Below are 10,831 nucleotides of genomic sequence, written 5' to 3'. Positions count from 1 at the left end.
TAGGCCCCTCGAATCATTAAAGTTAGATGGTAGCCCTCATCTGATTGGATTAAAGCAAACACTGATGCCTCTGTGATATCGGGTAGAGCTGGTTGCGGTGTTGTTTTTCGAAATAGCCAGGCGCATCCTCTTGGATCATTTGTCTTCCCCCTTGATTGTGCTTTGATACACATGGCAGAATTACAAGCTGCTATTTTTGCAGTTTCGATTGCGAGGTCACGTGGATGGACTCATCTCTGGATTGAAAGTGACTTGACTTACGTTATTCGAATTTTCCATACCCGTGCACAGATCATTCCCTAGGCAATGTGTGTGGATTGGTTAAATTGTTTAGATTCAATGATGTATATACAGGTGGTTGTTTCCAATGTGTTCCGTGAAGGAAATCAAGTGGCGGACGCTCTTGCTAATTACGGACGTCTGGCCTCGGATTTACAATTGTGGAATACCCTTCCGGATTTCTGCTCCCTTTTAGCTAGAGATAATCCCATTGGTATGGATATGTTTAGATTTTCTTAAAGCATTTGTTGTATTGGATTCATATTTTTTCTTCTCTTCTTTTATATATCTTGGATCTTTGCCTTTTCGCGGGTGCCAACCTGGTTGAGATTTCCATTAGGCTAGGTCCGTATTTCAATGAAAAAAATTTAAAAATATTAATCTCCAATTCTATTATTAAATCACAAAAATATGAAATTTTATTAGAATCAAATTACGTGTAATTGGCGAAGAATAATAAACAAAATATCGTTGCTTAATAATAATGTTTGAAATTGACCCAACTTGCCAAGGTTGCGGTAAAATTGCTCTTTCTTGCCAATGTTAGGTGTAAAATTGCACCATTTTAGATGTTAAGAGTATAAACGTTAGAGATATTTTTTAAAGCTTGTGCTTTATAAAACAACAAGGTTGAATATATTATGAATGCTTTGAACTTGGCCTAAAAAATTGATTAGCATTAGGAATATTAAGAATGCCTCGCTATTGGATTTACATTCCAAAGTAAAAAAGAAAACTAAAATTGACATAAATGGAAATGTATTAATTAGAGAACACAAGATTTTTTTATATTCCCACACTCAATGTAATTTGGTGGGTGTATGTGTAAACCATAAAATCAAGGTAAAATCTGAGCACAAAAATTTATGAAATCTCCACCATGTATTAGATTCCCTTTTAAGTCTATATAAGTGTCATATTTCTTTGTAGTCATCAACAAGAGAGAGATCATGGCTGGTCTCAAAGATAATGGAGTTTGTGATAAAAACAACGGTAACTCCATTATCAATCTTGATCTGTGAGTTCCTCTGAATCCTTATTTCATTTTGTTTTTTTTATTATTCTGATTAAATTCATAGTTGGTTTGTTTTTTTGGTTAATCTGATTTTTCCCATCATCTGTGAGTTCATCTGAACCCTTATCTAGGCTAGACATTTATTTTAGTTGTTACTATTTGCCCTTACTCGTATGGGTTTGTGTTGGTGTACCTGTTTGCCAAGTAGCAGAAACTTTCACTGAATGAATATCTAACCAAATACTATGTTTTCATCTAACATAGCACAAACTCTTATGGGTTTGTGTTGCTGGATCCAAACACCTAAAAGGTGCATTTTGTATTGTGGATTTCACTTTCAATTGAAAGAGAAAATCTAAAATCTAATAGCAAATAATAAATTTCCATTTATTTGTGGATTTTATCCTCCAAAATAATAATAATAAACATAAATTGATGATGGTGAATAGAGGTGATCTGATTATGTTCGAGGCATACTTGAGGAGAATGGGGGACAGGTGTAAGATGGTGATTTCAGGAAGTGATTTGATGAGTTACTTCAGTAAGGCGGGGAATATATGCTGGTTTTTAGATGATGCGATCAAGCCGCTACGTGGGACGGTTGGGAATGCAGTTTCAGATGATCGGTACCCGTGGTGGGAACAAACTCAACTCAGCTCTATCTGGCTGCCATCTATATATATTCATGGTTCCTTAACTTTGTTTTTATTCCGGGAGTGGATCTGAACCTACTTGGTGAGTCTAATCGAACTGTAATGTAAGAATTAATTGTAATTTATATATATTCATGGTTCCTTAACTTTGTTTTTATTTTGTCTATGACCCCTCAATTTTCAAACCTCATCTTCCTCAATAAGAACAAATGAGAATAAGTGTTTTATGTACAATCATCATATGCAAAACAAAATTATACAAACGAGGGAACAAAAACTGAAGATATGGGTTCATATCAAGTTTAAAACTTTGTTAGAAGCCTCATCATGGAATATCCAAATGGAGAAAGAAGAGAAAGCAAACAAGTAAATGAATAAAGAATTAGAGATACCAATAAAGTTTTAAATGAGCCGGTTTTTAAAATTTTAGTAATATTTAGTGAGCCATCTTGAAAGCTTGATAGAACCTAATTCTTTTACCAGTTGTAAAATTGTTTTACCTTCAGCCAACTTGAACCTCCATATAAAAACACCTTGTGAATGTTGCTGCCTAGGAAATACTAGTAATGGAATAACATATTTGTGCTTGCAATAGAGTGGAGTATACCCAACTGTGTTTCCTTTTCCATTATGAAAATGAACAAAAAAGCAAAAAAACAAAAAAACAAAAAGAAAAACAACAATATGTTTATATCATACAAATAAAAAACAGAGAGTCTTACAAATATTAGCTCAAAAAGGCTTCTAATCCTTAAAAATCTTTCTTTATTTTGTATTGTGCTTTTTGAAGCATAAATTGTGAACAAGTCTATGCTGTTAGAGATTAATATTACATCTATCATTGGATCTTAACTATGAGTTTGAGCTTTTACTTCAATCGATTCCATGACATGGTATCAGAGCCGCTAGGACCAAACGGTCGAGGGTTCGAGTCATGACAACCTCATTAATTTGTGGAATTAAACACACATTGCGGGATGACCATCTGTTGTGCATCCTGCAAGCCCAATTACAACCGTAAAAAAAACCTCTTGATTAACCCGAAACACCATACTAAACTATTTTGAGTGAATGAGTGACCACTTGTGCAAGGTGGCTAACTAAGAGATGAGTTTGAACAAACATTGTTTTGTGAAAAACCTTGAATCTACGGAAGTAGGAAATTCTTGAAATTTTATAATGTCCATATTAAGTTTGCAGCATTGAGCATAAGGCATGAAAATATTGACTTGTCGTATGAATTGCATTATTGCAGGCCCATATGGATGAATCTGGTTTTGGGAAAAGCTTGCCATAAGAAGCAAGTTGGTGGTTGTACGGATGGTTTATGGGAGACAAAGAGCAATGAGGACTGTCGTAATAGTACGATGGCACCTTGTGAGTGGTGCCATATGTAGAACAATTCTGATATTTCTGTTCTTGCAGTGCATGTTATGCACCTTATTTAATTAATTGTGGTACATTAATGCAAAAGGTTCCATTACTAAGGTGGGAGGGCTATTTAAAGGCACTTTTGGCCTTAGCAAAGATACAATATTCTGGATACATTTCTATTTTAAGTTTAATATATTTCTATTTTCCATACTCATCTTTTCAAAGGAGTTGCAGGCTCTTTTATTTACTATCTTTAGTATGAAGTTGTGTAGTCTGCAAGCTCTTTGTGATTTTGTGTTATGAAGAGTGAGTATACTCATCTGAATGGGATAAACGGTAGCACATGGAAATGTAAGCTCCGCATCTTAGTAAGGGAGTATTCATTCTTTTAAGTATCTCTAAGCTGTGCTTAACCTAACGTTAATATGCCATTATTGTTCTTTGTTCTTAAGAAATATGTTCGAGAGAGTATGTCTTAATATATGAACGTGGACTTAGGGTGTTTAGTGAAGGATTAGGTAGAGATGTTGATTTTGAGCTAAATAGGGAATGAATAGAGTAAGAGGTTATCCATTCATTTTTTCGTTGTGCCATGTTAATAAGTTAAATATTTAAGTTGATTGAGATATGGGTTAAACATAAGATGAATTTCTTTAACCATAGAGATGCGGAAAGAATGATGTTCAAATACTTTATTTCTATTTCTATGCTTAAATAATTCCCCTCTAAAATGTGTTGCTATATCTATACTCAGATTGTGCAAGTATGTCCAGTATGTTTTACCAAAATAGTATTATGTTTTTCCTTGTGCTGTTTCTACTCATACGGATCCTCCAAATGTTGAAACTCTTCTACGAAAATTAAGGACCCTAGCATTCACTGTGGATTCATCTTTAAGATTTAGTGGATTTAGGGTTGACACTAACTAAACAAAGTTAAATGCCTGATTGCTGAATAGAAAAAAACATTCTAACACAAATGTTATCGAGAGTAAACTAATTTTTGCCAAGGTAGACATCATGGTAGCATTGATGTAAGAACATTCTACTAAATAAGGTGAGATGATGTAACAGCAAAATGACCATCTTCAACTCCTTACAAATTTTATCAAGATGTTCCTGTCAAGATAGGAAGAGCTTTTAAATCAATTGGTTCCATGACAATATTGAGTCTCTATTATTATCAATATTATTATTAGGGTGAATAATTATAAGATTTCTATGTTTTTAACACACTAGCAAGTTCATGATGTTATTTTAGAAAAATTTAGTGGTCCATGCTTCAGCCTGCCAAAATCTCTTCTTGGTTGCAACGTATCAATACAGGGTTAATCATGTTATACGAAGCAAGTTCAGAAGGTTAATAAGACGATTTTAATGTCATTGATGCTAATCAAATTTTCGGGTCAAATTCAAATGACCAATGATATATTCAACCTAATCGTTTTATAATTTTTCCGTAAAAAAAATGCTAAAAACTAATTAAAAAAGACAGTAAAGGAAAATCTTAATATTATAAGATGATAACCAATAATTAAACTTTTGTAAGATGACATGATTATTATATTGAATGTTGTGAAGAGTAGTTTTTTTCTATTGGTATTTGACAATTTAGACTCAAAAATAAATGAATGGATTTGTTTGGTAGAGTACATGTGTTAAAAATAAATTAATTACTAAACTTAATTTTTAGTTTAAAAAAAATAAAAAAAAAATTAAAATGCAATCACGTGAATGAAGTGTGGGAGGAGTCAAACTGATAGACAAATAATTAAGTAAGGTTTTCAACTCTTACAAATCTAAAAAATATAAAAAAAAAAGTGTGAATGAGTGCATAAGTCTATGGTCAAAAAAACCCAAGTATGGGTATTGTATGGGTATTGTCTTTTCAACTAAAGTTTGTCCAGGAAATTACTAGCCTGTAAATAAGGCTTTGTAACTTGTAAGAAATAGTTGAGTGAAAGGCATAAATAATTGTAGTGCTTTATTCAATTAAAGTTGTTTATAGTAAGTATTTGTAGTATTAAATATTTTATATCTCTAACAAAGTGGTATCAGAGCAACGTCACGAGAGTCGGTCTTCCGCAAAAAATAATTATACTATCTCAAAACCAAGTACTTCGAAAGATCCTAAAAAAATTGCCAGACGGTCTCAAACTTCCTTATCAATACCCTTAGCTCACCAAAAACAATTATTCAAGTTGGTCTATTTGAATGAAGGCGTTACTCGGATGTCAAGATGTCTGGGACATTGTTGAAAAAGGCTACGTAGTCCCAGCCAACGAGGCAGCGTTGACACAGGCAGAAAAAGATACTGTGAAGAAAAATCGCAAAAGTGATCAAAAGGCGCTTACTCTCATCCATCAAGGTTTGGATGAATTAATGTTCGAGAAAGTAGTCGAAGCTACCACCGCCAAACAAGCGTGGGAAATTTTACGAGTTTCTCTTCAAGGGGAGGAGAAAGTTAAAAAAGTTCGTTTGCAGATGCTGAGAGGAAAATTCGAGACGATGAGGATGAAAGAGACGGAGGCCATTAATGATTACTCATCCCGAATAAAATCTGTCGTAAATCAGATGTGGCAGTTGTTGGTGTTTAGTGTCCTATAGACAATTGTTCTAGGATATAAACTTAATATAAATGAAGTGTTCTTTGATAAGATAATATTGTTTAGATATTGTAGATATTTATAACTATAAATATTTGCTGTATTATTTGAATTGGTCTTTAGATATTATCAGTATTTTCAAATATTCAGTTGTAACCACTTCCATCTCTGTATCTATTTAATACGTTAATGATAATGAGAATCCCATTGAGACTCCAACACTTTTATGGTATCAGAGCAATTGTGGTTTCACAACTCTGTTTAACTATCCTTTCCTTTTTTTTCCAATTGAGTCTCTCTATTCCCTCACCATGGCAAACACGAACAGCAACCAGGTTTCCACCACTGCATCTGTTTTTCCGCCTATCAATCTCTCTCATCAACTCAATCTCAAGCTTTCTTCTTCCAATTTCCTGTTATGGAAGACCCAAATCCTACCAATTATCAATGGATACAACCTTGAAGATCATATTGATTCATCGACACCCATCCCACCGGAAAAACTGTTGGGGTTTTGTGTCCTATAGTCAATTGTTGCAGGATACAAATTTATTGTAAATGAATTGTTCTTTATATCATTTGTTTTAATGAGATATATGTTTTATAACTATATAAAGGCAATCCCTTTTAAGCACTAAATAAAGTCTAACAAAAGGAAATCCGTAAGTTTGTTTAAAGTGATTATAAAGTGTTCATACAAGCATGAAGTGAGACAAAACTTTATAATAAACTAATAAACTTAAAACCACCCCAAGTCAAGTGATATATTTAGGATTGATATATCACAGTTGAGACTTGTATGTAACAATGTCTTCTGTCCGACAGAAAGCTGATCTCACAAGCTTCACATATATAGATATCTGGACAGTTACATAGATCCGGTGAAACGTTCTTCACTAGGATTGGGGATCCGACTTGAGATAACAGGATGGGTAGATTCATCCTTGTCAACTGTTCATCTCATTAGTCTTAATAGGTATAACTAATCCTCAGACTCAAATGAATGTTAATTGGTCATCCTGAATTACTGAATGTGAGACTTTGATCCTGTGGTCCCACGATCCTTAACAGAGATGACTCTGGGGTGTGAACTGCAAAGGTTGGGTGTCACAGGAAGTAATTTCAGGGTAGTTATACATTGGATTGAGCATTTATCACTCCCGATTAATGGGAGATACATCCAAGGATCGCTTGTGGAAGACTCGACTCTAAACCCTTGCAAGGTGATAGCTTAAGAGTAGAAATACAGATTTCACTTAACCTATCTTTTTGAGTTGACTCGGCCAATAACAAGTAAAACGAACGTCTCGCTATATGTGACTTGACATTACCCATAGTCATAAGATTCAGTTCAAGGATGTAGTTGATAAAGGATCGTATTATACCGTAACTAATACGGAAGGGTTAACGACAGAATCAACCTGTCTTCTTAACGGACTCTGGGGGAATGATTACGGACTTGCCAATAACATACTTTGTACATCATTCCGTTATGCAAGGGATTAAATATAATTCTTGAAGAAATTAATTTAATAGGTTGCATACGGCCAGAAGTAGTAAGGACCTAATGGATCACACATAAGACTTAGAACCAAAAGAGAGATGGATATGATTAATAGATGGAAGCCCAATTAAGCCCAGTAAGGCCCAAATACTAGGAGGGGGCCGAAATTTATATATGTTAGTAAGGAATTAATTTTATTCCATTAATCCTAATTAGATTAGGATTATGAATTAAATTAATTAAGAGATAATTAAGTTAGGAGTTTTAATTAGATTAATATACTCCTATTATTATCTAATTAGGTTATTTATTATTATCCTAAATGTATTTGATATATTATAAGATAATAATTAGGAATCCTATTCCGAATGGAATTCCTATTAAGTAACCTATTCCTATCTAACTAGGGTTTAGATACAAGCTAATATATATACCCCTTCTCTTAATGAATTTCGACTAAGCCTATATCCCTCCCCTTAAGTGATTTTCGAAATTGCTTAATTAAGAGAGAAAAAGAATTCTATTCCCCAAGTTCGTGGACAAGAATTAATTCGGCATTCCATCGATTGATTAATCTTATTCATCCATCTTTCTCTTTGATCTTGTGTTGGTTTATTAGAGGCAATCTATTTTGGTTGCATCTCATAAGGGTTGATTTTATCTTAGCCTCACCGTATTAAACTTTGTGGTTGGAATCTCGGAGAAGAATTGTGGGCGCTTCTTTAACAACGGTAGATTGTTCATCGAAAGGTATTCCTTCTTATCCCTCTTTATATGAAATAACGATTAACGGATCCTATGGTTAAAAGGAAATAGGCTAAAAAATTTATATTTCCGCTGCTATACCTTAGCCTTAATTTCCTTCAGTGGTATCAGAGTCATCGTTAAATCCGTTATTTCATATATGAAAATATAGAAGTTTTCAATAGGATTGAATAAATATTTATGGTTAGGATTAATTGACAAATAGTATTGATTGATTAATGCTGAAGATAAATAAAGTTTTGATTAATTGTTAATTAAAACTGATTATGCTTATGTTCCTATATTTCGGTTGATAATCATTATAACAAAATCTATTAGTTTTATAGTTAGGTTGATAAAATTAGTTTTATTAATTCTAAATGATAAAACGGAAATCTATTGTAGATTATCCTATTTCTGAAAACCGTTTTAAAATTATTTTAGAACTGATATATATATATATATAATATAAAAAAAATATGACAGCAGCCCGAGTCGCGCCTCACGGCGCGACTGGCCGCTGTCACGCGGCAGCAGCCGCGTGCGGCGCAGGGGCGCCGCTGCCGCAAGGCGGTAGCGCCCCGCGTGCCCTAAGAGCTGCTGCCAATCGGCAGCAGCCCGCCCTCGGGCCCGGCCCGATACCCACTTGATTTTAAAATAGGTTTAAAATCGTTTTATGTTAAATGTATATATATGTTTCAGAAATTAATAGTTTTCTGTTTTGATTATCGAATGAATGATTCTTTTAAATGTTTGTTTTTACAAATATGTAAATCAAAGTGTTAAATGAATTAAAATCAAAATAAATGGGACGAGCATAATCAACGTTTTATATGGTTATATTAATCTAAGGATTAATATAAAGATACAAAACGATTAGAAGTAAAATTGGATGAAAGTTAATTTGACGAGTTAATGTGATTAACCTAAATATTACATAAGCCGGTTATGTAATCAACCAATTAAATTTATTTAATTGAGTCTATGCATGTTTGGAGTTATGGACATATTTGGACCCTCTTTTAGTCTTTTGGTATTTTTGAAATAGGGCCTGCGCGTCCTGCCTTTCTACTATCTATTGTAATTTCTCCTCTCATCTGATTCCCTTCAATTCAATCGAAGTTTTCTTATAGTAGTATAGAAATTAATATGTAATTTCAATGCGCCATGGAGAAGACGGAGGACCTAAAGAGAAATATGTAATAGTTAGTATTTCCTTAGGTTTGGCCTTTTATTCCGTCTCTGGCTCGACGGAATAATTTAGATAATGTGTCCATAACGCCAATGTATGTGAATGTATGTATGTCTGATGTATGCTAAAGCAAATCAAGACTAAGTTAGATTATGAGACTTAAATAAAATCCCTCATTAAAAAGTTAAGTAAATAAGTAAGTTATTAAAATCGGTTGCCCCTCCCTAATATTATAATTCAGCCGGCAGTACTGGGGGCCTTTGGGTTGTTGAGTAAACTCAAGCTCGGGGTCTTATGGTAACACCTGAATTATCGAAAATCATTTTTCATGAATATGGGGTAATACTTAAATTAGATTATGATAATTGGATGAGTAAACTCATGTTGTCATAAACTAATGGGCAAAACGGTTGGGATTAATATGAATAGCATATTAGTTACTAATGTGGTTAGTAACCCAATAACCTAGGAATCACATTAGAGATGTGATTGATTATATGAATCTACCTAATGAATGAGACTAGCTTGTTGAGTAAACTCAAGGCGAAATCTCAGGAGTTAGGATCCTAGCTCACTAAAGGATTTGTGAAATTCTTCGAATTAATATGGAGGGTTATTAATTTGGCAAAATAGTGGGAGCAATCTGAAATAAATTAAAAGGCCTATAATTTTATATTGTTAAACTTTAAAGCAAATGAATGACATATGCTTACTCTTTCTCACTCTCAGGTTTTGTTTAAACACACACTCTTAAAATCATGACTAACACCGATCTGCGTTACATCCTTACCGATAACAAGTTGAATGGTTCAAACTTCACCGACTGGTTTCGTAACCTCAAAATTGTTTTGAAGTTCGAAAGGAAAGGGTATGTACTTGATACACCGATACCCCCTTACTCAATGGATGATGCTCCCTACCAAGAGGTTTATGCTTACTTGAAGCATAAAGCTGATGATGATCAAGTGGGGGACATCATACTTGCATCATTGACACCGGAAGTTAAAAGGCAACTACATTCAGATATGGATGCCTCTTCCATGGTCAAGCACCTAAAAGAGCTATTTGTGATAGAAACTCGGTGCGAGCGCTTCGAAATAACAAAAGAGTTATATAAAAGCAAGATGCAGGAGGGCACATCTGTGATGGTACATTGTGCCAAGATGATCAGCCTCATAACCAAGTTTTCTAGTATTGGAGATGCGATGGACCATGAACTAAGTGAAAACTTACTTCTACAGTCCCTCCCTGAGAGCTACTCACAGTTCATCATGAACTATCAGATGAGTGGCTTGCAAACCTCTCTTGTAGAGCTTGCACATATGCTCGAGTCAGTCGAGCCCAGTATAAAAGAAAACGAGGAAATGTTGGCCCTTGCTATTGAAGGATCGAGAAAAAGGAAAGGGGTCGCTCCCGATCCAAACCATCCTGATAAATGCATGGGGGTTGTGCTCACCGAAACAAA

General features: G+C 34.2%; 1 long non-coding RNA gene across 1 annotated transcript; it reads left to right on the top strand.

The window, feature by feature from the left end:
• The first annotated feature begins 1,225 nt into the window (after window positions 1–1,225).
• LOC136224696 (uncharacterized) lies at window positions 1,226–3,537 on the top strand. Its single transcript, XR_010686558.1, has 3 exons — window positions 1,226–1,297; window positions 1,744–2,029; window positions 3,203–3,537. It is a non-coding gene; the product is annotated as an uncharacterized lncRNA (long non-coding RNA).
• Window positions 3,538–10,831: the final 7,294 nt, after the last annotated feature.

This window comes from Euphorbia lathyris, chromosome 3 (assembly GCF_963576675.1).
Source record: "Euphorbia lathyris chromosome 3, ddEupLath1.1, whole genome shotgun sequence".
Lineage (NCBI taxonomy): Eukaryota > Viridiplantae > Streptophyta > Magnoliopsida > Malpighiales > Euphorbiaceae > Euphorbia > Euphorbia lathyris.
Note: the sequence above shows the minus strand (reverse complement) of the source record. Positions and strands in the feature narration are given on the sequence as shown.